Consider the following 22,852-nt stretch of genomic DNA (forward strand, 5'->3'; position numbering starts at 1 on the left):
CAAATTCTCTCAGTGATTTTTTTGTCTGAGAATATTTTAATTTCCCCCTCATTTTTGAGGGGTAATTTTGCTGGATATAGAATTCTTGGTTGGCAGTTTTTATCTTTTAGAATCTTAAATATTTCATACCACTGTCGTATTGCCTCCATGGTTTCTACTGAGACACATAGTCTTATTGGGTTTCCCTTGTATGTGATGGATTGCTTTTCTTTTGCTGCTTTCAAAATTCTCTCTTTCTTTTTGATATCTGACATTCTGATTAGCAGGTGTCTTAGAGCATGTCTATTTGGATTTATTCCGTTTTGGGGTATAGTGTACTTCTTGGATCTGTAATTTTAAGTCTTTCATAAGAGCTGGGAAATTTTATTTCCTCATTAGTCTTTCTCTTCTTTTTCCCTTCTCTTCTCCTTCTAGAACACACACGACATGTATATTTTAGTGCTTCTTGTTGTCATTTGATTCCCTGAGTCCCTGCTCATATTTTTTCCATTCTTGTCCCTGTCTTTTCTTTTGTTTGTCAGATTTCAGATATCGAATCTTCCTGCTCACTAATTCTTTCTTCTGCCTCTTGAAATTTAACATTGTAGGTTTCCATTGTTTTTTTCATTTCTTCTATTGTGCCTTTCATTCCCATATGTTCTGTGATTTGTTTTATCAGACTTTTGATTTCTTCTTTTTGTCTGCCCATTGCCTTCTTTATGTCCTCCCTCAACTTGTTGATTTGATTTTTTTCGTGAGATTTTCAATGTCTGTTTGAACATCCTGAATTAATTGTTTCAGCTCCTGAATCTCATTTTAATTGTTGTTTTGTTCCTTTGACTGGGCCATATCCAATTGTTCTAGTATGACTCGTTATATTTTACTGGCATTTAGGCTTTTCATTTCCTTAATTAGTTTATTTCGGAGATTGTTGTCACTCTTTTACCCAGGATTTTCTTGCTGAATGGCTTTGTTCTCTATGTGCTCTTTGACATTCAGTTCAGCTTATCATATACCTCTAGCATAGGTTTTGTTTAATGGATCAGAATTTTTCAGTTCTTGTTTTCTTGTTTCTTGCCCTTCCTATATAGGAGCATTTTTTTTTCCTTAGGAGGGTCTGCTTAGATATTATATACCCCAGCAGATTTTCCAAGACCGTAGTGGCCTCCTCACAGGAGGAAAGAGTCACCTGTATCAGTTTTCCCTGATGGTGAGACCCAGCAGGTTGATAGACTTTCCTATGAAGCCTCTAGACTCTGTGCTTTTCTTGTTCTGCCCAATATGTGGCACTTGTCTACCTGTGGTTTCTCATCAGTATAATGTGACATGGTGCCTTCAACTTTAGCAGACTCTCGCTGCTGGGGGCATGGTTGAGACAGAGGAGAAGTTATAGGTTGACTTTAATTGCTCTAGTTTTCCAGTCCCTGGGGTCTGAATTCCTTGAGGAAGGAGTTCCGCCCCTCTCCTTGGGGAAGGCACAGCCACCAGGAAATTAATTCCTTTCACCTGACCAGCCTTTTTAGTCTCTCAGACAAACTTAGTTCTGCCCTTGTCTGGTGCAATTGGAGCCTGAGAAGCCTTGCAGTTGTATCTAATGAGCAATTAAGTGGTGGTAACAAAGCAAAAAAAAAAAAACCAAAAAATCCTTTTCAGAGCAGGAGCCCCATTCTTTGGATTTGTAATTAAGAGCTTAAGTTGGTGCTTTGCTCTGTGTATCTTCAGGTTCTTTGTGTCACCCACTTTCTTTAGGGTCCAGCTCTTTAAAAATGCCTCTGTTTTTTTATCCCCTTTAGCCCTGCCCCCTCTGTGCTGGGGCAAAAACTGCTAGTACCTTTAGCTCTTATTCAAGGTTTATCTGAGCTGGGGGGCTATTTTCAGAAGTCAGAACTTGTTAATTAATTCCACAATTGGAACGTGCTTAAGCTCAGCCCTGCTGCTAATAAAGTCTCTTTCCTTTCCCCTCCAGGAAATAGCCTGTGGGGGAGGGGTTCCAGCCTCTATGGCTTGGGGAACTTACAGTTCTAGGTGGGACCTCAGTTGGTCCAGTTTGTCCAGACTGGTGTATGCTGTGTGTTTGGTCACTGATATGGCCCCAGCAGTTGTTCTGTACTGTTCCTGGTTATTTACTAGCTGCTCTGGAGGAGGAACTAAATTCCCCACCTCATTAAGCCAGCATCTCAGAACCCTCAATTTCAAAGTTTTTAAATTTTCAAAGACCTCTTTTGTAATTCAGCATACATTCTATCATGAGCAATGTTCCATGAACACTAGAGAAGAATGTATATCCTGTGTTTTGGGATGTAATGACCTATATATGATATATATATAATACATTTATCAACTTAACTTCTCTATTTCCTTGTTGACCCTCTTTCTGGTTGCTCTCTCTACAGAGAAGAGTGGTATTGGAGTCTTCAATTACTATTGTTGAAACATCTATCACTCCCTTCATTTTGCCAGTATCTTTCTCATGTAGTGTCAAGCTCCTTGATTGGGAGCCTAAACATTGATGATTGTTATATATTCTTGGTGAATTGGCCTTTTTATTAATCTATAGTGTCCTTCTCTGTCTTTTGTGATGACTTTACATATAAGTCTATTTCCTCCAATATTAGTATATCTCCTCCTGCTTTCTGTGGAACATCTTTTTCCAACCTTTCACTTTATATCTACCTGTATCCTTGAGTCAAAGTGTCTAAGAGTCTCCTGTAAACACCATAAAGGTGGATTAGATTTCTTAATCCATTCTTCCAATCTATTATCTTTTAATTGGTAACTTTAGTCCTTTAACACTCAAAGTTATTACTGAAAAGGCATTTCTTGAATTGACCATGTTATCTTTTGGATTTTATTTGTTGGACTGAAATATTCTTTCCCTTTTTCTCCTTTAAGTTACCTTTACTGGTAGTCTTCAATTCTGTGCCCTCCTCCAGACCTCCCTCCCCTGTCTTTTTTTATTCAACTGTGAGAGCTCCCTTTAGTATTTTTCTTAGGGCCAGTCTCTTGTTGACAAATTCTTTCAGGATTTGTTTGTCTGTAAAAATTTTAACCTCTTCCTCCCTTTTGAAGGACAATTTGGCTGGGTATGGAATTCTTTGCTGGAAGTCTTTCTTTTTTCAGAATCTTAAATATATCATACAACTGCCTTCTCACCTCCATGGTGCCAGTTGTGTTATGTGAACTCAGTCTTATGTTGTCACCCTTGTATATAGTAGATTGTTTTTCTCTTGCCACTTTCAGGATTTTTTTCTTTTCTTCAAAATTTGACAGATTGATTAGTATGTGTCTTGGGGAAGGCCTATTTTGATTTATTCTATTTGGAGTTCATTGAAGTTCTTTGACTTGCACATTTACATCCTTTATAAGGGTTGGGAAGCTTTCCCCCATTATATCCTCAACTAATGTTCCTAACGCTTTACTCTTCTTTTCCCCTGCTGGCACACAAATGATTCTTATATTTGTGTGCTTTGTTTTGTCTATCATTTCCCTGAGTTCCAATTCAAATTTTTCTATCTTTCATTGCTGTTTGCTGTTTTGACTGTTCAAAATCATTTGTCCTGTCCTCTAGTTGTTTTATTCTTTCTTCTGTCCCTTTCAGATCTGCTGTTGTATGTCTTATGTTTTTGATTTTGTCTACAGCTTCTTTAATCTCTGTGATATCTATTTTTCTATATATTATTTCAGATTCCTTTTTATGCTCTTCTAGTGTCTTCCTGATCTCCTTTATGTCATTAGTCATCCCGTTATTTTATTTAGTAGAGTTCTGTGAACATCTTTGATTAGTTGTTTCAATATCTTTGTCTTTGATGTTTTAATTTGGTCATTAGGCTGGGCTATATCTGCCTGTATCATGATATGCTTAGTGATCTTCAGATGTCTTCCCAGCATGTAAATATTTTGATAGGTTTACTTTGGAGGTTCACTTCCTTCAGTAGTCTAAAGCCTTGTATCCATGGGATGTATGTTGAGCAGAATGCAGGGCATGGGGCAGGCCACAACAGTATGGTGGGGCTTTTCATTGTATGTATGGGTGCAGGTTGGGGATACTATGGTGCCTGTGAGCGTGGGTGCCCCATAGTGGGGAGGATGTAGCTCTGCGGGTGCATGTTTTGACATGTAGGGCCCTGGTAGGACTTATTTAAGCCACATGGCCTTTTGTGTGCATGCACAGAATTCAGAACAATGGGGTGGTATTGTGCCTGCATGGTCTGAGGGCTGATGTGGCCCGGCTGTGCAGGTCAGATTTGTCCAGAGTTAGGGTCATGACTGGGGGCCATGCACATGCACAGATCTGAGAGGGCCATAAACTGATGTACACATGCACAGAGCTCAGTGGGGGCAGGGTGGGGTTGCATGACTTAATGGGCAGGTATAGCCTGGGTATGGAGGTAAGTGCCTATAGCTGTTATGCACTGTTGACCTGCAGAGTCAGGGACCAGGAGGCGGGGCTTAGGAGGGTTGGGGCAAAACTGCACTTTTGCAGGATAGGTGGATTGGGTTGGGGCAGGCATGTGCATGCTTTGAGTCAGGGATCAGGTGTGTCTGTATGTGAAGATTTTTAGGGAGGGAGCACTTATAGCCTGAGTAGGGATGTGGGTGATGTGGTTTTAGGTGCCTGGGCTGTGGGTAAGACACTGGTTGCAGGGCTCTACTGGTGTAGGCAGCACCTTCAAGGAATACAGCTTAACTTTTTTCCTAGTCTCAGTCTCCCCATCCATGCACTCCTGAGGACTCTGGGCTTCTGCATTGGTCTGTTTGCACCTGTCAGATGACCTCTGGTTTTCTGCATCTCACTTCCTCAGCTTTTGCAACCTGGGCCACCCTTTGTGGTACAGCAGACTCTCCCAGGTTACTGACACCCTGGAATTACCTCTCTTTCACCCTCCCATTTCTTCTTCAGCTGTTCCTTGGAGTACGGTTGAACTTGATGTATCCTATTCTGCCACTTTTCCTGAACTTACAGAAACATTTTTATATTTGTACATTTAATCACCATCATTGGCTACTCTAGGCATTCCTAAGTTATACCAATTCAGCCTTTATCCTCTCTCTCTCCTTCTGGTTTCATATGTGTCCCCAAACCTTCTCACTCAGTCATACTCACATTTGCCTTTATTCAGTGCAGTTATATTATTGTGCTGCAATCAGGTAGTATTATAGTATGCATTTTTGAATTTTTGCAATCAATCTTGTTGCACAGTCTGTATTCTTTCAGCCCCAAATGCTCAATCTCTACCCTATTTCTTTCTCCTGATAACCTGTGTTCTTAACTTCAACTCTCAGGTTCACTCATTAATGTTAGTTCATATTAGTGAGACTGTATAGTATTTGTCCTTTTGTTTCTGCCTAATTTCATTCAGCATAATGTCTTCAAGGTTCATCTACATTGTTACATGCTTCGTGACTTTATCCTATCTTACAGCTACATAATATTCCATCCTATGTATATGTCACAACTTTTTTAGCCACTCATTCTTTGATGGACATTTGGGCTGTTTCTAACTCTTGCTAATCATAAATAATGCTCCTATAAACATTGGAGTACAAATGTCCATTTGTGTCCTTACCTTCTTTGGTTTGTACCACTATTTTGTAGGTTTCTGTGTATAAATTCTGCAAATCCTTTACATCCTTGTTTACATGTTTTAAGAGGCATAAGAAAAGATTGGTGAAAAATAAGACAGAACATCGATTTCAAACAGAAAGAACAGATGGAGAAACATCACAAAATTTGAGCAGGCTCTTAAGGAAATTTATTCATCATGTTTTCTGAGAGGAGAAGAGAAGAGAAGGGAAATGGGTCAAAAAGACTATTTGCAGTAACTATAGACAAATATTTTACCAACCCTTATAAAAGATATAAATATACAAATCCAAGAAGTCCCAAATATTCCAAACAGAATAAACCCTGATAGATCTACTCAGAGACATGTGCTAACCAGAATGTCAAAGAATTCTAAGAGGAGGAAGAGAAAAATGATTCCTCACTTACAAGGGAAGTACAATAAGATTAAGTGACAATTTCTTATCAGAAACCATGTAGATGAGAGGGTAATGGCATGATATAATTGAGATATGGAACAAGAAAAACTACCAGGCAGAAATTATTTAGCTGGCAGTAATTTCCTTCAGAAATAAGGGAGAATTTAAAAATGCAGATAAACAGAAATATTTCTGCAGGGTAAAATTAAAAGACAGGAGGGAAAGGTTTGGATGAGAGAATAGAAATGACGGTTTTCAGTAAGAGTAACAGAAAGCACAAAAAGACAAAAATAAGATATGACATATAAAAGCAGAAGCATAAAATGGTTGATATATATACTCCTTTACTGTATTCATGTGGAATGTTAATGGATTAAACCCCACAATAAAGAGAAAAAAGACTAGCAGAATGGATAAAAATTATGATTGATGTATATGCTGTCTACAAGAGACTCATCTTGTGACCTAAGGACATGACTATATTAAGAGTGAAAGGCAGGAAAATTGTAGTCCATGCAAAACAATAACAAAAAAGAGCTGAGGTCACTATCCTAATATCAAAGAAAATAGACTTTAAATACAAAAATGTTAATGAGAGAAAATAAGGAATTTTTTATTTATAAAAGGCAATCCATGAACAATAAATAACAATTATAAATATATATGCACCTAACTAGATTGCCCCCAAATACATGGAGAAACATGGGCAAAATTGAAAAAATAAATAGACTTCAATACACCACTCTCATGAGTAGACAGAAAATCTTGACAGAGGATAAATAATAAAATAGAGAGATTAAATAAAAAAAGAAAAGAACTAGACCTAACAGAAATTTAGAGAACATTACATTTCAGTATAGCAGGATACACATTCTTCTCAAGTGTCCATGGATCATTGTACAGTGTAGAGCACACATTGTGCCACAAAACAAGTTTCAATAAAAAATGTTTGAAATTATAAAAATCACTTTTTTAATCATAATGGAATGAACCTGGAATAACTAAAATGCAGAGTAAAGGGAAGTGCACAAACATATGGAGGTTGAACAAGACACTGTTAAACAATCAGTGGTTCACAGAAGAAATTGCAAGAAAAATTGATAAATATCTCAAGATGAAGAAAACAACCACACCACACCAAAATTTTTGGGATGCAATGAATGCAGTGCTGAGAGAGAAATTAATGGCCCAAACACCTACATTAAAAAGAAGAAAGAGCTAAAATCCAAGAACTAACTGCACACCTGCAGGAAGTAGAAAAGGAACAGCAAACTAATCCCAAAGTATGTAGGAGGAAAGAAATAGCAAAGATTAGAGCAGAAATAAATAAAACTGGGAACAAAATAATCCATAGAGAGATCAAAACAAATCTTCTAGATTTTCTAGAAGATCAATAAAATTTACAACCCCCTAGCTAGTTTGACAAAACAAAAGAAAATATGCACTTAAATAAAATCGGAAATGAAGGGAGGAATTGTTACTGAACACACAAAAAAGATAAAAGGATACTATGAACATCTATATAGCAAATTTGACAACTTAGATGAAGCGGACAACTTCCCAGAAAGCTATGAAAAGCATACATTTTCTATAGAAGAAAATATATTCTCTATAGAAAAAGTAAAGATGTCAGTAAACCAATCACAAGTAAAGAGATTGAATCAATCATCAAAAACCTACCATCAAAGAAAAGCTCAGAAACAGATAGCTTCACACATTTTACCAACCTTTCCAAGAAGAATTAATACCATACCTGCTCAGATTCTTCAAGAAAAATGAACAAGATGGAACAAAACACTGCCTAACTCTTTCTGTGAAGCCATATCACCCTTATACTAAAGCCTTATAAGGATACTACAAGAAAACTAAAGTTCAGTGTCTTTAATGAATATAGATGCAAAGCTCCTCAACAAAATACTTGCAAATCAAACCCAACAGCATATTAAAAGAATTATATACCATGACCTATTAGGTTTTATTCCAGGTGTGCAAGGTAAGCAATTAATGTAATACATCACATTAACAAATAGAAAGGAAAAACCACATTTGACAAGGCATTTGACAAAATTCAGCATCTTTTCTTAATAAAATTATTTTGAAAGGTAAGAATCAAAACTTCCTAAACATAGTAAAGGGTTTTATGAAAAGCCGACACCTTCATACTCAGTGGTGAAATATTGAAAGCTTTCCCTTTAGTATCAGCAAAAAGACAAGGATCATCATTGTCACCATTCTTATTCAACATCATGCTAGAAGTCCTAGCTAGAGCAGTTTGGCAAGAAAAATAAATAAAAGACACCAAATTGGGAAGAAAGAAGTAAAACTTTTCACTGTTTGCAGATGACATGGTTCTATAATTACAAAGTCCCAAAAAATCTAATGCAAAGCTACTAGAGCTAATAAATAAATTCAGCAAACTGGCAGCTTAATTGACCAAAAAGCAAAAATCAAGTGTTTCAACACACTTCTAATATGCCCTCACACATGGAAATCAAGAAAAATTCCATTTATAATAGCAAGGAAAATAAGCAAATATATAGGAATAAATTTAACCAAGGATGTAAACAACCTCTGTTTAGAAAATGACACAACATTGCTGAAAGGAATCAAGGAAGATTTAAATAAATGAAAGAACATTCTGTGTTCATGGATGGGAAGTTTAATTATAGTTAAGATGTCAATTGTACCCAAATTGACTTACAGATTTAACACAGTCCCAGTGAAAATTTAAATGGCCTACTTTGAAGAAATGGAAAAGTCAATCACCAAATTTATTTAGAAGAATAAAGGGCCTTGAATATATAAAAAGAAACATGTAGTCAGAGGATACACACTTCCTAAATTTAAAAGTTACAGTGTCAAAACAGCATGGCCCTGGCATAAAGATAGACATTGATCAATGGAACCAAACCAAGAGTTCCAAAATGGTGCAATCAATTTATGGTCTATTTATTTTTGAAAATACTGCCAAGTCCACTCAAGTGGGACAGAAATACCTCTTCAAAAATGATGCTGGGGGTATCCATAGAGAAATTATTTAACTGCAACCCTATTTCATACCTTATACCCTTAAGCAAAAATTAACTCAGAATGGATCAGAGACCTATTAGTTGAAATGACCATAAAACTCCTTGAAGCACACATAGGACAGCTTCATCAAGATATCATGGTAGGTGAAAGTTTGTTAGACATGTCAACCAAAGCAGAGGCAGTGAAAGAAAAAGTAGATAAATGTGACCTCCTCAAAAGTTAATATTTTTGTGACTCAAAGGAATATGTCAAAAAGTGAGAAGTTAGCCCTCAGTAGGAGTACATATTTGGAATCTACAAGTTGAATAAGAGTTTAATATCCAGAATATATAACAGAATCCTGCAACTCAACAATAAAAGGATGAGCAACCCAATTAACAGTGGGAAAGGTCTTGAAAAGACATTTTTCCATAAAGGAAATACAAATGGCTAAAAAAACACATGAAAAGATGCTAAACATTACTAGCTGTCAGGGAAATGGAAATCAAAACCACAGTGAGATATCATTTCACACCTACAATTATTAAACAAATCAAAACCACAAATGTTGGAGAGGATGTGGAAAAGAAGGAACATGTAATCACTGTTGATTGGAATGTAAAATGGTGCAGCCAGTGTGGGATAAAGTATAGAACTGTCATATGACCTGGCAGTCATGCTACTAATTGAAGAAATAAAAGCAGGGATGTGAAAAGACATTTGCACCCTAATGTTCATAGTGACATTTTTCACAGTTGCCAAAAGATGGAAACAACCCATATGCCCATCAACGAATGAATGAATAAATACAATGTGGTATCCACATATGATGGAATATTACTCATCAGAAATGAAGTCCTGAGGTATAAAATGACATAAGTGAACCTTGAGGACATTGTGTTGACTGAAAATAAGTCAGATGCAAAAGAACAAATATTATCTCACTAATGTGTGCTAATTATAAATAAACTCATGGAGTTAAAACCTAGAATACAGGTTACCAGGAGGTAGAATGATGATAAAGAATATGGAGTAGATGCTTAATGTGTGCAGAATTTCCACTTGAGTCATATATATGTGTTTTACTTTAATAAATGTATTAACTAGGTTCTCTAGAGAAACAGAATCAGCAGGAAATATCCATAGATACAAAGTTTATAAAAGTGTCTCATGTAACTTTTGAGGAATGTAGAGTCCAAAATCCATAGGGCAGGCTGTGAAGCTGATGACTCCAATGAAAGAGCTGGATGAATTCCACAGGAGAGGTTCACCACTGAAGCAGGAAGAGAGACTGCCTCTTTGGAATCCTCCTTAAAAACCTTCCAGAGATTTGTTTAAACATCATTCATTGCAGAAGACACTCCCCTTGGCAGATTACAAATGCAATCAGCTGTGGATGCAGCTGATGTGATCATGAGTTAATTCTATGAAATGTTCTCATAGTAACAGACAGGCCAGCACTTGCCCAACCAGACAAATGGGCACCACCTGGCCAAGTTGACACATGAACATGACCATGACAACAAGCTTTTATTGTCTCACAGTTTTGAAGTGTAGAAATACAAAATAAAAAAATATTGACAATGGTTTCCAGGAAGATGGTGGATAAGGATTGCCAAAGGTTGGGAACAATCCAAGTTTCTATCAATTTATGTGGATAAATAAAATGTGGTATGTACATACAATGGAATATTATTGTCAAAAAAAGAAAACAATCCTGAATCATGCAACAGCAGAATGAACCTTGAAGACATCATGTTGAGTTAAATAAGCCAGACACAGAAAGACAAGTATTGTTTGACATCATTGATATGAAATAATTAGGGAAAGCAATTTCATAGAGTCAAAATCTAGAATCAAGATTACCAGGGAATGGGTGCGAAAGAGAATTGGAAGCTAATGCTTAAATTGGAAGTTAAAAGAGGTGTTGGAAAAAATACCTCTTTTAAGTAATGGAAATATTTTGGTAATGGATGGTGGTTATGATAGCACAACATTGTGAATACAATTAATAAGTCTGAAATATATATATTTGAATGTGGTTAAAAGGGCAAATTTTAGGTTGAAAATGTGTTAATAGAATAAAAATTAAAACAAACAAACAGGACTGTACAGCACAGTGATTCCTACTAAAAATAATGGACTATTAGTAATACAGAACAACAGACAGAGGTGAATTATGCCCTATGACAGACCACTCCCTAAAGGATTTTGATGAGACTTTGTATTAAACATTATTTAAAAAATATGTTATGGATTTTTGGAATATTGTGATGGAATGAACATATTTTGCATAAAGAAAGAATATGCCTTTTTGAAGTTCAGAGGGTGGAGTGTGGTGGTTTGAAGCTGTATGTACCCCATCAAAACATGTTCTTAAACTCAATCCATCCCTACAGTGTGACCCCATTGTAAGTAAGACCTTTTGATGAGGTTACTTCAGTTTAAAAGTTGCAGCTCACCTTAATCATGATAGGTCTTAATCCTCTTTCCTGGAGTCCTTTATAAGCAGAATGAAATCAAATAGAGAGAAATCCATAGCAAGTTGAAATCGATGAAACCCAGAAGAGAACAAGAGACCCAGGGGAGGCCACCATGTGCCTGCCATGTGACAAACTGAGGACCAAGAATTGTCAACCCCAGAATGGCATAGTCTTTGAAGAGAATGCATCATCTTGATGATGCCTTCATTTATGACTTTCTTTTAGCCTCCATACCATAAGATAATTAATTCTTATTATATAATCCAGCCTATTGTATGGCATTTTCTTGACCAACCCAAGAAATTAAAACAATTATAAAAACGTTCTTTCATGAATTGTAACAAATGTACCATACTAATACAAGGTGTTAATAGGGTGTTGTATAGGAACTCAGTATTTATGCATAATTTGTTCTATAAACCTAAAAATTTCTAATACATAATAAAAAGAAACAAACAAAAAAGGAAAATAATTAATTTCATAGCCTCTAGTCAATATACATGTATTATTTCATGATACTTTAATTTCACTTGTTTCATGTGTGTCATTACTTGATATACTCAAATAAAATGTATTTCTTACTATAGGTCATCCTCAAAATGTTGGAAGACAAGTATTCTGTGATGACAAATAAATTCTAAGACTTATCAAGAAGTGAAGTATAATTTTAAGTCTTAGGATTTGGCAAAGGAAGAAGAAAATATTTTTACCAATAACTGACTTCTCCTTTGCCATTGAGTTTTGGTTGAAATTTGTAAGTGTGTGTGCTGGTTTGAAAGGATGTATGTCCCCTAGAAAAGCCATGCTTTAATCTAAATTCCATTTCATAAAGGCAGAATAATCCCTATTCAATACTGTATGCTTGAAACTGTAATTAGATCATCTCACTAGAGATGTGATGCAATCAAGAGAGGTTGTTAAGCTGAATTAGGTGATGATATGTCACCACCCATTTGGGTGGGTCTTGATTAGTTTCTGAAGTCCTATAAAAGAGGAAACATTTTGGAGAATAAGTGATTCAGAGAGAACAGAGAAGAACGATATAGCCATGAGAAGCAGAGAGCCCATAAGCAGCGACCTTTGTAGATGAAGAAGGAAAATGCCTCCCAGGGAATGTCATGAAACAGGAAACCAGGAGAGAAAGCTAGCAGATGACACCTTGCTCACCATATGTCCTTCCAGCTGAGAGAGAAACTCTGACTGTGTTCACCATGTGCCTTCTCAATTGAGAGAGAAACCCTGGACTTCATTGGCCTTCTTGAACCAAGATATCTTTCCCTGGATGCCTGTGATTGGACATTTCTATAGACCTGTTCAATTGGGACATTTTGTCAGCCTTAGAACTATAAACTAGCCATGTATTAAATTCCCCTTTTTGAAAGCCAATCCATCTCTGGTGTGTTGCATTCCTGCAGCTAGCAAACTAGAACAGTATGTTTTGTTTCTTTTTGTCAATGGCATAGAGATGTCTTGCTGGTATACATAAGTGAGGCCTAGGGCATCAGACCACCTGAGCTCACATTCTTTCTCCGCCACTTCTTGACTGGATCATTTTGGGGACATTGATGAATTGCTCTGTGACTCAATGTCCTTACTATAAAATGAGGATTGTAACAAACTGGCATTATCAAGCAGTAAAGATTAAATTAGATCATACACAGAATGTGTTTAACATAGGGTTTGGCACATAGCAAGTTCTCAGTAAATATTTTTTTAGTTACCATATTAAAAATAAATAGCTTAAAGTAAGTCTAGTGGTAGAACCCAGCAGTCTATGTTTTAATGATCTCTCAAGGTGATTCTGAGTATGAGAACCAGTAACCAGTTTTAACTAAAGCAAAATAATAATGTGAATACTGTAGAATGAAAATGATAGCATTGATACTACAACTAGTAGTACTAATAGGCATATATCAAGGAAATTTTGGAAAATCTAAAATAGGTACTCAATAGTATAGTGCTATAACTAGTCTACAACCTAAATTTTGAAAAATACTGTTCCATTTTGATTGCCTGCTTGAGTGTTTTGCATGAATCCTAGTTATCTCATTTCTTTGAGCAGTTTTCCAAGCAGTAGGAGTTTACTGTAAAATAACAAGAAAAATGTACATGTACACACACACACATAAAGAAAGAAAGAGAAACTATGAGTTCTTTTAAATCTTCAGGTTAAGAAAATAAATGCACTTTTCATAATAATGAGTATTTTTATTGTGTTAGTATTTCAATGGTGTGGTTTTAATTATCTCAGAAAACTGGGTGAATTTGACAATATGGTAACATCATTTGTATCTAAACATCCACTAAATAATACACAAGAGTTTTCATAGTTTCTTTTTATATGAATCAGCAGAATATCTTGTCTAAAATGTGGACTTTGCACAGGTTTATATTTTACTTCTCTTTCAATATCGCACTTAGATGACAAAAGTGATGTAAAAAATAGAATAAATCTTTAACATAGGTGAGAGTGAGATCATAGGTGAGAATGGACTAGAGATTTGGGTGAATTTCTAGAAACCATAAAAATGGGATTTTACTGAAGAACAAACATGAAAAAATAAAACACATGAAATATATATATATATATCATCTATGTACAACATATATGCATATATTTTGTTAACAATGCTAATCCATTAGAAAATACTGAAGAGGGATATGAGTAAATCAGAGCTGTGTATATCAAGAATAATCTGGCAACAGTGTTTGGGAAATAAGACTGTATCAGCTGTATATCAATGACAAGAAACTAGAGTTTTTCAAAAACACAGGGATGGGTAGTGTTTTAGTTTGCAATGCTGCCAGAATGCAATATGCCAGGAATGGATTGGCTTTTATAAAGGGGGTTTACTAAGTTACAAATTTATAGTTCTAAGGTTACTGAAATGTCCAACTAAGGCATCCAGAGAAAGATACCTTTACTCTGAAGAAAGGGCTGGATGGCATCTGGGTTTCCCTTGTCATATGGAAAGTACAAGACTAGTATCTACTGGTCCTTTACTAGCTTCTCTGGGGCAAACACTGAATTTATTCTCTTGGCTTCCTTTGGCTCTCTCCAGGTTCTGGCTTTTCAGTATGGTGGGTCCTTGCTTGGCATCTCAGGGGAAGGCTCATGGTAGTGTCTGCTGGGCTTTGCATCTGCTGTATCTCTAAAAGTCTACATCTATGTTGGCTCTGGTTCCTATCTAACTTCTGGTGGTTCTCTCAGCTCCTGGTGTCTTCTGGGGCTTCTGCATTTCCAAACATCTGTGTCTGTATCTGCATTTGAGGTTTTTCCAAAATGTTTCTCCTTTTAAATTTCTCCAGTAAGCAAATCAAGACACAACTTAAATGGGGAGGGTCACAATTCCATCTAATCAAAAGGTCACACCCATAATTGAATATGTTACATCTCCAAGGAAATAATGTAATCATCAAATTTCCTCCCTGAACAGCAAGTCTGCCCCCACAAGATTGGATTAAGAAAGGAACATGGCTTTTCTGGGGTACATAACAAGCACAGTAGTTTTATGGTATGGGATCTCAGTTCTATCAGTAGGAATATGTGTGGATTTTAGTGCCCAGAGCTGAAAAGTAGGGTGTGAACCTAAAGATAAATGACTCATTATACTTAAAGAGTATGGAGTGTGGGGAAAGCTAATTTTCAAATGTCTACAACTTTCTAGCGCATGCTCATTTTCATGTCTTCCCAGTCATCCACTGAGCATTGTAATATCAGATCATCTTAATATTATTTGAATTTTGGTAATATGCAACCAAATTCTTTGGTTTTCAACTACACATTCCAACAATATTTAAGTGTTATTGATTTATATATTTAACTAGTGTTTTTTTTTTAATTCTGGGAAACCTGATATTATGCCAGGTTTCCGTTTTGATCTACCTCATGCCTCAACTTTAATTTTAACTTCTATCTAACCTATTGGATTACAAATGGAATCAGCTGTGGATGCCACTGATATGATCATGATCTAATTCTATGAAATGTCATCATTGCAGCAGACAGGCACCACAACTTGGCCAAGTTGACACATGAACCTGACCATGACAGGTCACTAGCAGAATTGCTGGGACTTACATAAACTCACCCAAACACAAGTTTGCTACCACTATAGAGTTAAATGTGATATGACTCTACAGAATATACAGATGTTTAGAAATTAAAGACATCCCTCTGAAGTCCATTTCAAAGTAGCCATACTGTCTTATCACATAATACATTTACAAAGCCACATTAAAGAATATAAAAGCATTTAAAATGCTTGCAGTTGTTTTCTGTTTAAATGATTGTACACCATGATTAAAATTCCTTGTAAATTTTTGAATATTATACACAAATATTTTAAGGAGTTTACTAGATTCTAACAGCTCAAGTCATTTAAACACTGGAGCATGATGTATAATAAATATGCTGCTGAATTCAATTTGGTAGTATTCGGTTGAGGATTTTTGCATATATATTCATAAGGTAATGGATCTGTAGTGTTGTATACCTGGCTTTGCTATCAGAGTAATGCTAGTAATGTGATAGTTTCCTGTTGCATTCCATAGAATGTATTAGGAAAAGTGCCCTGGTTAAAATGCGAATGACACAATACCAAGTTTAAACATTTTAAGGCAATTGTGATAACGGAAAACTTTATGACTAAAGAAATTATACCCACATCTAACTGCACAGTTTTTGACTGTTTTAATAACAAGAAATTATATTAGTAAGAGAACTTCACTTTAACATATCCCTTTTAATGATTTAGCCATTGAATCTATGACTTTCTTATTTCTAAGGCTATAGATAATTGGATTTAAAAAAGGAATTATGACAGTATAAAACAGGGAATCAATCATATCTTGATCATCTGCTTGAAGAGATCTAGGGTGTACATACATGAAGAGAGGAGGACCGTAGTATAAAGAGACAAATAAGAGATGAGTGCCACAGGTGGAGAAGGCTTTCCTAAAGCCTTTATAGACTTCTTTTTTAAGGCTGTAAAGAGAACAGATGTATATGAGAGAAGAACAGTCATAATGGTGACTACTTGAATTGAACCAGAAAAAACAAATATTATTAGAAAATTAATAGAAGGGTCAGTACAGGAAATCTTAAACAATGGTATGATGTCACAGTAGAAGTGATGTATAATGTCAGATTTACAGAAGGTTAATCTGAATAAAAAGCTCTCAGGAATTAAGGCATGAAGAACGCCCCCTCCAAATGACCAGATGGACAGCTGGATGCATAGTCTATTGGTCATAATCACTGGATAAAGTAAAGGTTTGCATATGGCTACATAGTGATCATAGGCCATTGTAGCCAAAAGAAAACATTCTGTGGTTACACTGATTGCAAAGGAAAGAAATTGTATCATGCATGCAGATAGAGATATTTTGATCTTATCTAAAAAACTAACCAGCATCTTAGGGGTCACTGTGAATGACAGCCATGCATCCACAAATGCCAAACACCCAAGGAATAAGTACATGGGGGAGTGAAGATGAGGGTCATTCCAGATGAGAGCAATCAGTCTTATGTTCCCCACCATGGTGATGAGATATACCACCAAGAATAGCAGGAACAGGGGGATTTGCCATTCTGGTCGATCTGTGAGTCCTGTGAGAACAAATTCTATCAGCAATGTTGCATTTTCCTTTTCCATGTCTTCACTGGATGTTCACTGAAATAGAAAGGAACAAATGTAAAAATAATATTTACTAAGGATTTATAAGGTGAAAATTGGGAGATGGGAGTTGAAATAAAATCATTGTTTTCCGAATGACCTTTCAGTTTGATTGGATACTTCTATAGTTGGTGGAAACTATTTTGGAGGACTGAAGAAATGGGAATGAATGCAATTATATAGTGCAAAATGTGGGGGACTTAACAGATTTAGAAAAACAGTATTCTATATGCATGATAAATATATAGGGACACTGATGAAGTGTGGGAAGTAAATACTATGTGAGTGTGACATGGACTCAGCATCAGGGGTAAAGATTATTACAGAGCTTATATTACAAAATGAAGTGAATGTCATGTTCAGAATCTTGAAATTTATCCTTCAGGCAAAAGACAGGCACTGAAAACTTTTAGAACAGGGAGCATTATTGTAAGATATTTTAAATTTAATTATGTGGTAGTGTAGAAAATAGGCTACAGGGAGGGGAAATTGGAGTCATCTGCTAGGGGAGATCTGGGGTACACATTCATGAAGTCAGGAAGCTGTTACTATTTTCTGTTTGTTCTCAAATCACATGACACAAAATAATTGCCAGTAACTTTTTGTGCTTTATAGAGATAGTGAGATAATTGATTCATTATGTCAGAAATGAAGAACAAAAATATGCATTTAAAGAAATGCTTCCAAGATGATTGAAATATATGTGAAAGATGTGAAGTGTCTGGTCCATGTGTGATATGATATTAGGAGTGACAAGAAAGATGAAGGGATATAATAAAACAATTGGAAATGTCGTGTGGCTAAGACTCAGTGATTTATTAGACATGAAGGAGATGGTCAGTGAAGAAGAAGGGTGTCACTTGGTGGTTGGGTAGATGGCCATCAAAAATTGAAATTGAGAACACAGGAGTATCAGTAAATTTACACAGAGAAATGCCTTCTGTATATCCAGGAGATGTATTAATAATATGAATCTACTAGAGCTTTATATAAATAATACCTTGAAGTCATTATGGTAGTTATGGATCCATGAGAAGAGTATAAAAAAAGCACAAGGAAATAATTTTGATGAAGTGTGGTGTTAAAGGAAATATATGTTATTTGTTATTATATTAAAGGAAATATATGATATATGTTATTTATTGGGGGGTCAATATTTTGCTGGTGATCAGAGCCTATCATCCACTCTAAAAGCCAAAAAGCCCAGAAAATCACTCTTCCATTCCAATACCCCTAGAGTGAAGGGTCTTGACTTAGGTTTGGCCAATCAAATCCACCTACCCAGGATTTTTAATATGGAGAGAGGGAGACAAATGTACAGGGACAAAAGAGAATTATGGTATCAAAGGCAGTCAAGGCAGCTCTATTAATTCTCCAGCAAATGCATCCTATATCCATGTTAGTGGCATTAGCAGTATGAACTTTGGCATCAGAAGTCATGACTGCATCCCCTACTGAGCTAGGATTGGGGCATTATTTTGAGTGTTGATTGACTATCTATCTTTCTTCTGTTTCTACAAATTTCCCCTGGTTAATTTTCAAATTTCCCTGGCAATTCTATGTTAGAGCAAATTTCCATTTAATAGACCCATTTATTGTTTAGATCACCAAAGCTAGTTTGTGCCACTTGAAAATTAGATTCTTAGCTAGGACAAAAAAATACAGAAGAGAGCCAGAAAGGTATACTGAGCAGAGTGGTCAGAAAGGCAGAAGGGAAATTGGGAGGCCTCTTGTGGAAGTAGGAGAAGAAAGATACTAAAGAAGTACAAAGTTAAGTACAGTATCAAATGCCAAAATAAAAGTTCTGGTAGGATAAATAGTGAGCAGATATCAATGAATGTAAAAAATTAAGAGATTAATAAGGGCTTTATTGAAAGCAAGTTCCATTTCCTTTTTCTGCTATTGTTGAAGCCAGACTATGTAAATAACAGAATACAGACCATATAAATAACCCAAACCAATGAGAAGTGAATGGGAAATAAGTGCTGCAAACAGTAGGAGAGTGATATAGCATTCCATAATATTCCATGACATGCAAAAGCCAGTTGGCATTTGTGTATTGCCTGTAGACAAATGTAAAATTACTTTCCTGTGGAATATTTGAGAAGAGCAGAGGGAAGGAATTTAAAGTGGAGCAAAAGTAGAAAAGGAAATTTGGATCAGTGAGAAAAAGGACAGAAGAGAGAGAAAGAAAAGTAGGCTGAAATAACAGAGACATAGATGAATAGATGTAGGAAAACGAACCTAGAGTGAGAAAAGAAGTACCAGAGAAGGATAAAAAAGGGAAAGACTCAGCAGCTTCAGGTAAATGTGTGTCTTAGCTCTCATATTCATTAAAATTTCAGTCACTCTTGGTGATTTGATTTTTCTCATCAAAGCTCAAAGTTCATTTTTCTATAGAGTTTCTAGATGAAGGGGGGACCTTGCTTTTAAATGTTACTTTACAAATATTGAGTAGTTTATAAATGTACTGATGCTGTGTGAAAGTTTTTCAATATTTAAAATCTGTTACTTGTTTTATCTTTCCTAGTAGAATGATTAGAAATGACTTTCTTTAGAAATACAACTGGTTTTACAAGAAAACAATTTCTTCTCCAGAAGTTTGTTAGCAGAGTAAAAATGAGCCAAAGACTATATCTCAAATACAGACTGCATAAATAGCCGAAACCAATATTTCCAGTTCTAAGTAGATTTTTACTGGAAATGGGTCCCCAACCAACCCCAAGTCACTAAATAATTGAGACTCTATGATTCAATTTGTGTTGTGGATACCTATTAAATCATAACTACTGGAATGATCCATGAAAGAAAACATTTTAGATAGATAGATAGGTAGATAGATGATAGATAGATAGATAGATAGATAGATAGATAGATAGATAGATAGATACATATAGATATAGATAGATAGATGACAGAGAGAGATTTGAATTATTATCAGAAGGGGGTGAAGGAATAAAGTTGTTAGTATTTAAACAACTTTCCTTAAAAGTTTTAATCAGACATGCTTAAACACAATGTCTATTATATCAGAACCATGAGGAAGTTTTCTTTATATAGGAATAATTATAACTCAAATCTTTAAATCTGGTTTTTAGTTCTTCAATGTTCTACTCAACAAAAAATATCTTAAAAAGTCACTACAGTTAGGTTAACAGTGTAATAAAACAACATTAAAGGGAAACAATTCAGTAGTACAGCTATTTTCCTTATCCATATTTTACAGTATTTAAAACAAAATATGAAAATAATTTACAAAGTTTTTCAAATTTTCGCCAGGTTTTTTGGGCATATTTTAAACACAGCCCAAAATTATCATAAATTAAGCAGCATTTTTAACTTTCATATACAGAATAATGAATATTAAAGAAATCATTTCTCCCTTACCTATATATGGTAAGAAATTTAAAAGTGTTAGGCTTTCTAGAGCTGGAAAAGTATAGTAGCAACTGAATGACGGTAACATAGATAGCAATTCTTTTCACCGTGATTCGTTTTGGATGTTTAATTTCTCAAACTCAGGAAATGCAGTTTATATGTTTGCTTTGAGAACAAGAGTAACCAACTAAAAGTGTAAAAGTGAAATTCCCCTAAGAATGTCCAGGGATTCCCTTTGGAACAAAGTTAAACTGCTCATCTTGGCATTGTGGACTTGGACACCTATGAGAAGTTCAGGCTGTTCCACAAGGCATTACAGACTTTGAAATAAAAAACCTCAAGTCAATGTAGATGCACCTAGTTGTAACAATTAAAATTTTTCTATGCCACCATTTTCTACCACAAATGAAACTTCTGACATGTTTTTGCAAACTTCAGTTTAAATACAAAATTTGTTTCTCTGAGTGTGTTGATTGGCATGGTCAAGTCTGAGGTATCAAAAACATGATTTTAATGAGGCCAAAATATGAGATTCTCTTTTGTGAGTCAAAAAAAAGTAAAATTGTCACTCCTACAAGCTGCAACTCAAATTACTAAGTTCCCGTTTTGAATTGAAATCTAAAGGATGAGTAATAGTCTACTAGGCAAAGATTAGGGAGAAGGGTAAAAAGAGAAAAGAGTCAAAGAACTGTCAGCCCTGGTTTTACCTGGTTGGGAGTCTTGGTCCTTGACTCACTGAGACAAAAAAAATTGAAATGCAAGTGGGAGTTGGGTGAGAAAAGTGATTTATTAAAAGCAGTAAGTACAGAGAAGAAAAAATATGTCCTAAAGAAGGATGGGCTCAGTTGGTAAAGAATCAGACTGGCCCCAGTTACAGTTTTAGTTTAGAGTTTTGTGGGGCCAACTGATGGTAGTATTGTGCATGCATTACTGGGGACTTCCTTGGAGATTTTCCCTTGCAGCTTTGTTTCTTGCTTTAATTGAATGTTCAGTCTGCTCAATTTAATAATTTAACCATCTGTTAACAGTGGTATGTTCTGACCATGGTTTGCTCAATTTAAATGTTTGTTAAAGGTGGTTATAGCCTCCTGGAGGTGACCTTGAGGTGGTTCCCTTTTTCCCATGAGGTGGGTTCATGTCTACCTAACTACCTAACTGAATTTCAGCAAAAGGCATCCTAATTCAGTGTTTCCTTGCATGGGGGCTATTCACCTAAGGGAAACACCAGTAGGCAGCAGATCCATCTGAAGCCAAAGCACCCCTACCTGAGTGAGTCATCTATGGGGGAACCCTCCCAAACTCCTATATCTATGAATATACTAGAGGTCATGTGAAATGAAGATTGGATGGAATAGTTCTTAGGTAGAGCATGAGAATCTTCATTTCTGACAAGGTGATGCCTATGAACACCTGCCATCCACGGGGCCTAGTTCATTGGGGTGCCTAGATTATTTGATGGACAAAAATAAAAGTTCAATGTGGCTGGCATGTACAAATGAAGCAGGGAGGTGTCAAGTGTATCCTGGGAGGTCATCATGGGTGGGGTCACGCAGGTTCTTAGGGGCTAGGTCAGGGACTTTGTTGTTTACACAGCTTATGAGTAAATTATTAAAGGATAATTGAATCACCAAAAGTAGATACAATTTAAAAAGCAGAATAACTGTAGAATAATTTATTCATTCAGTAAAAACTAATGGCCTAGCTTCTATATATCACAATGCACTAGAATTTCAAGAGTTTTATAATCTAATAGTAAAATGGTGTTAAAAGTTTTACCTGCTGTAAATAATGGTGTAGGGGTGGGGAGAGTAGGATGTTAGAGAAGTTAAAGTCACTCACAGGTAAAATGATTAAGTAATACAAATGAGAAGAATGAGATGACCACTACAATGAATAAATAAAAAGCTTTTTTTTCATTTCCAGAAATATTACTAGCAATATTACAGCAAATGGGCACAGCTCTGAACATGCAAAGTGTCAACTCACAAGCTCCTTGCAGCCCTCTCCTGGAACAGCTGATGGAGACTTTGCCCCTCCCAGTTCTCTTCTCATAAGAGAGTAATGATTCATACCTTTGAAAGAAAGAAATGAAACAAGGCAACACATCTGTGTATAGAATTCTTCTTCTATTTTTCATCAAGTGTTCAAACACCCTATTGTAATATATTTTTGAGATAAAATATATTGAGATATATTTTTCTCCAGGTCAAGTTATAGATCTAGGCATGTCCTGCAAGTACAATATGTGAAAACACTGAGCCACAGAAGGAATAAGTTATAATGATTATTTGCTCTATAGAAATTACCATCAGAGTCACTTAAATCCTCTCTAGTGTTAAAATT

At 35.7% G+C, this 22,852-nt stretch overlaps 1 long non-coding RNA gene and 1 pseudogene across 5 annotated transcripts in view; one reads left to right on the forward strand and one right to left on the reverse strand.

Annotated features, from left to right (window-relative positions):
* LOC143672914 (uncharacterized) overlaps positions 1-22,612 on the forward strand; it is a 64,508-nt gene extending 41,896 nt beyond the window's left edge. For all 5 annotated transcript variants that reach the window (XR_013170102.1, XR_013170104.1, XR_013170105.1 and 2 more), the window contains one exon: positions 22,433-22,612. This is a non-coding gene — a long non-coding RNA (uncharacterized LOC143672914). The remainder of the gene's footprint in view (positions 1-22,432) is intronic.
* LOC143672897 (olfactory receptor 5H8-like) lies at positions 16,185-17,146 on the reverse strand (annotated as a pseudogene).
* Positions 22,613-22,852: the final 240 nt, after the last annotated feature.

Source organism: Tamandua tetradactyla (assembly GCF_023851605.1).
Source record: "Tamandua tetradactyla isolate mTamTet1 chromosome 22 unlocalized genomic scaffold, mTamTet1.pri SUPER_22_unloc_1, whole genome shotgun sequence".
Lineage (NCBI taxonomy): Eukaryota > Metazoa > Chordata > Mammalia > Pilosa > Myrmecophagidae > Tamandua > Tamandua tetradactyla.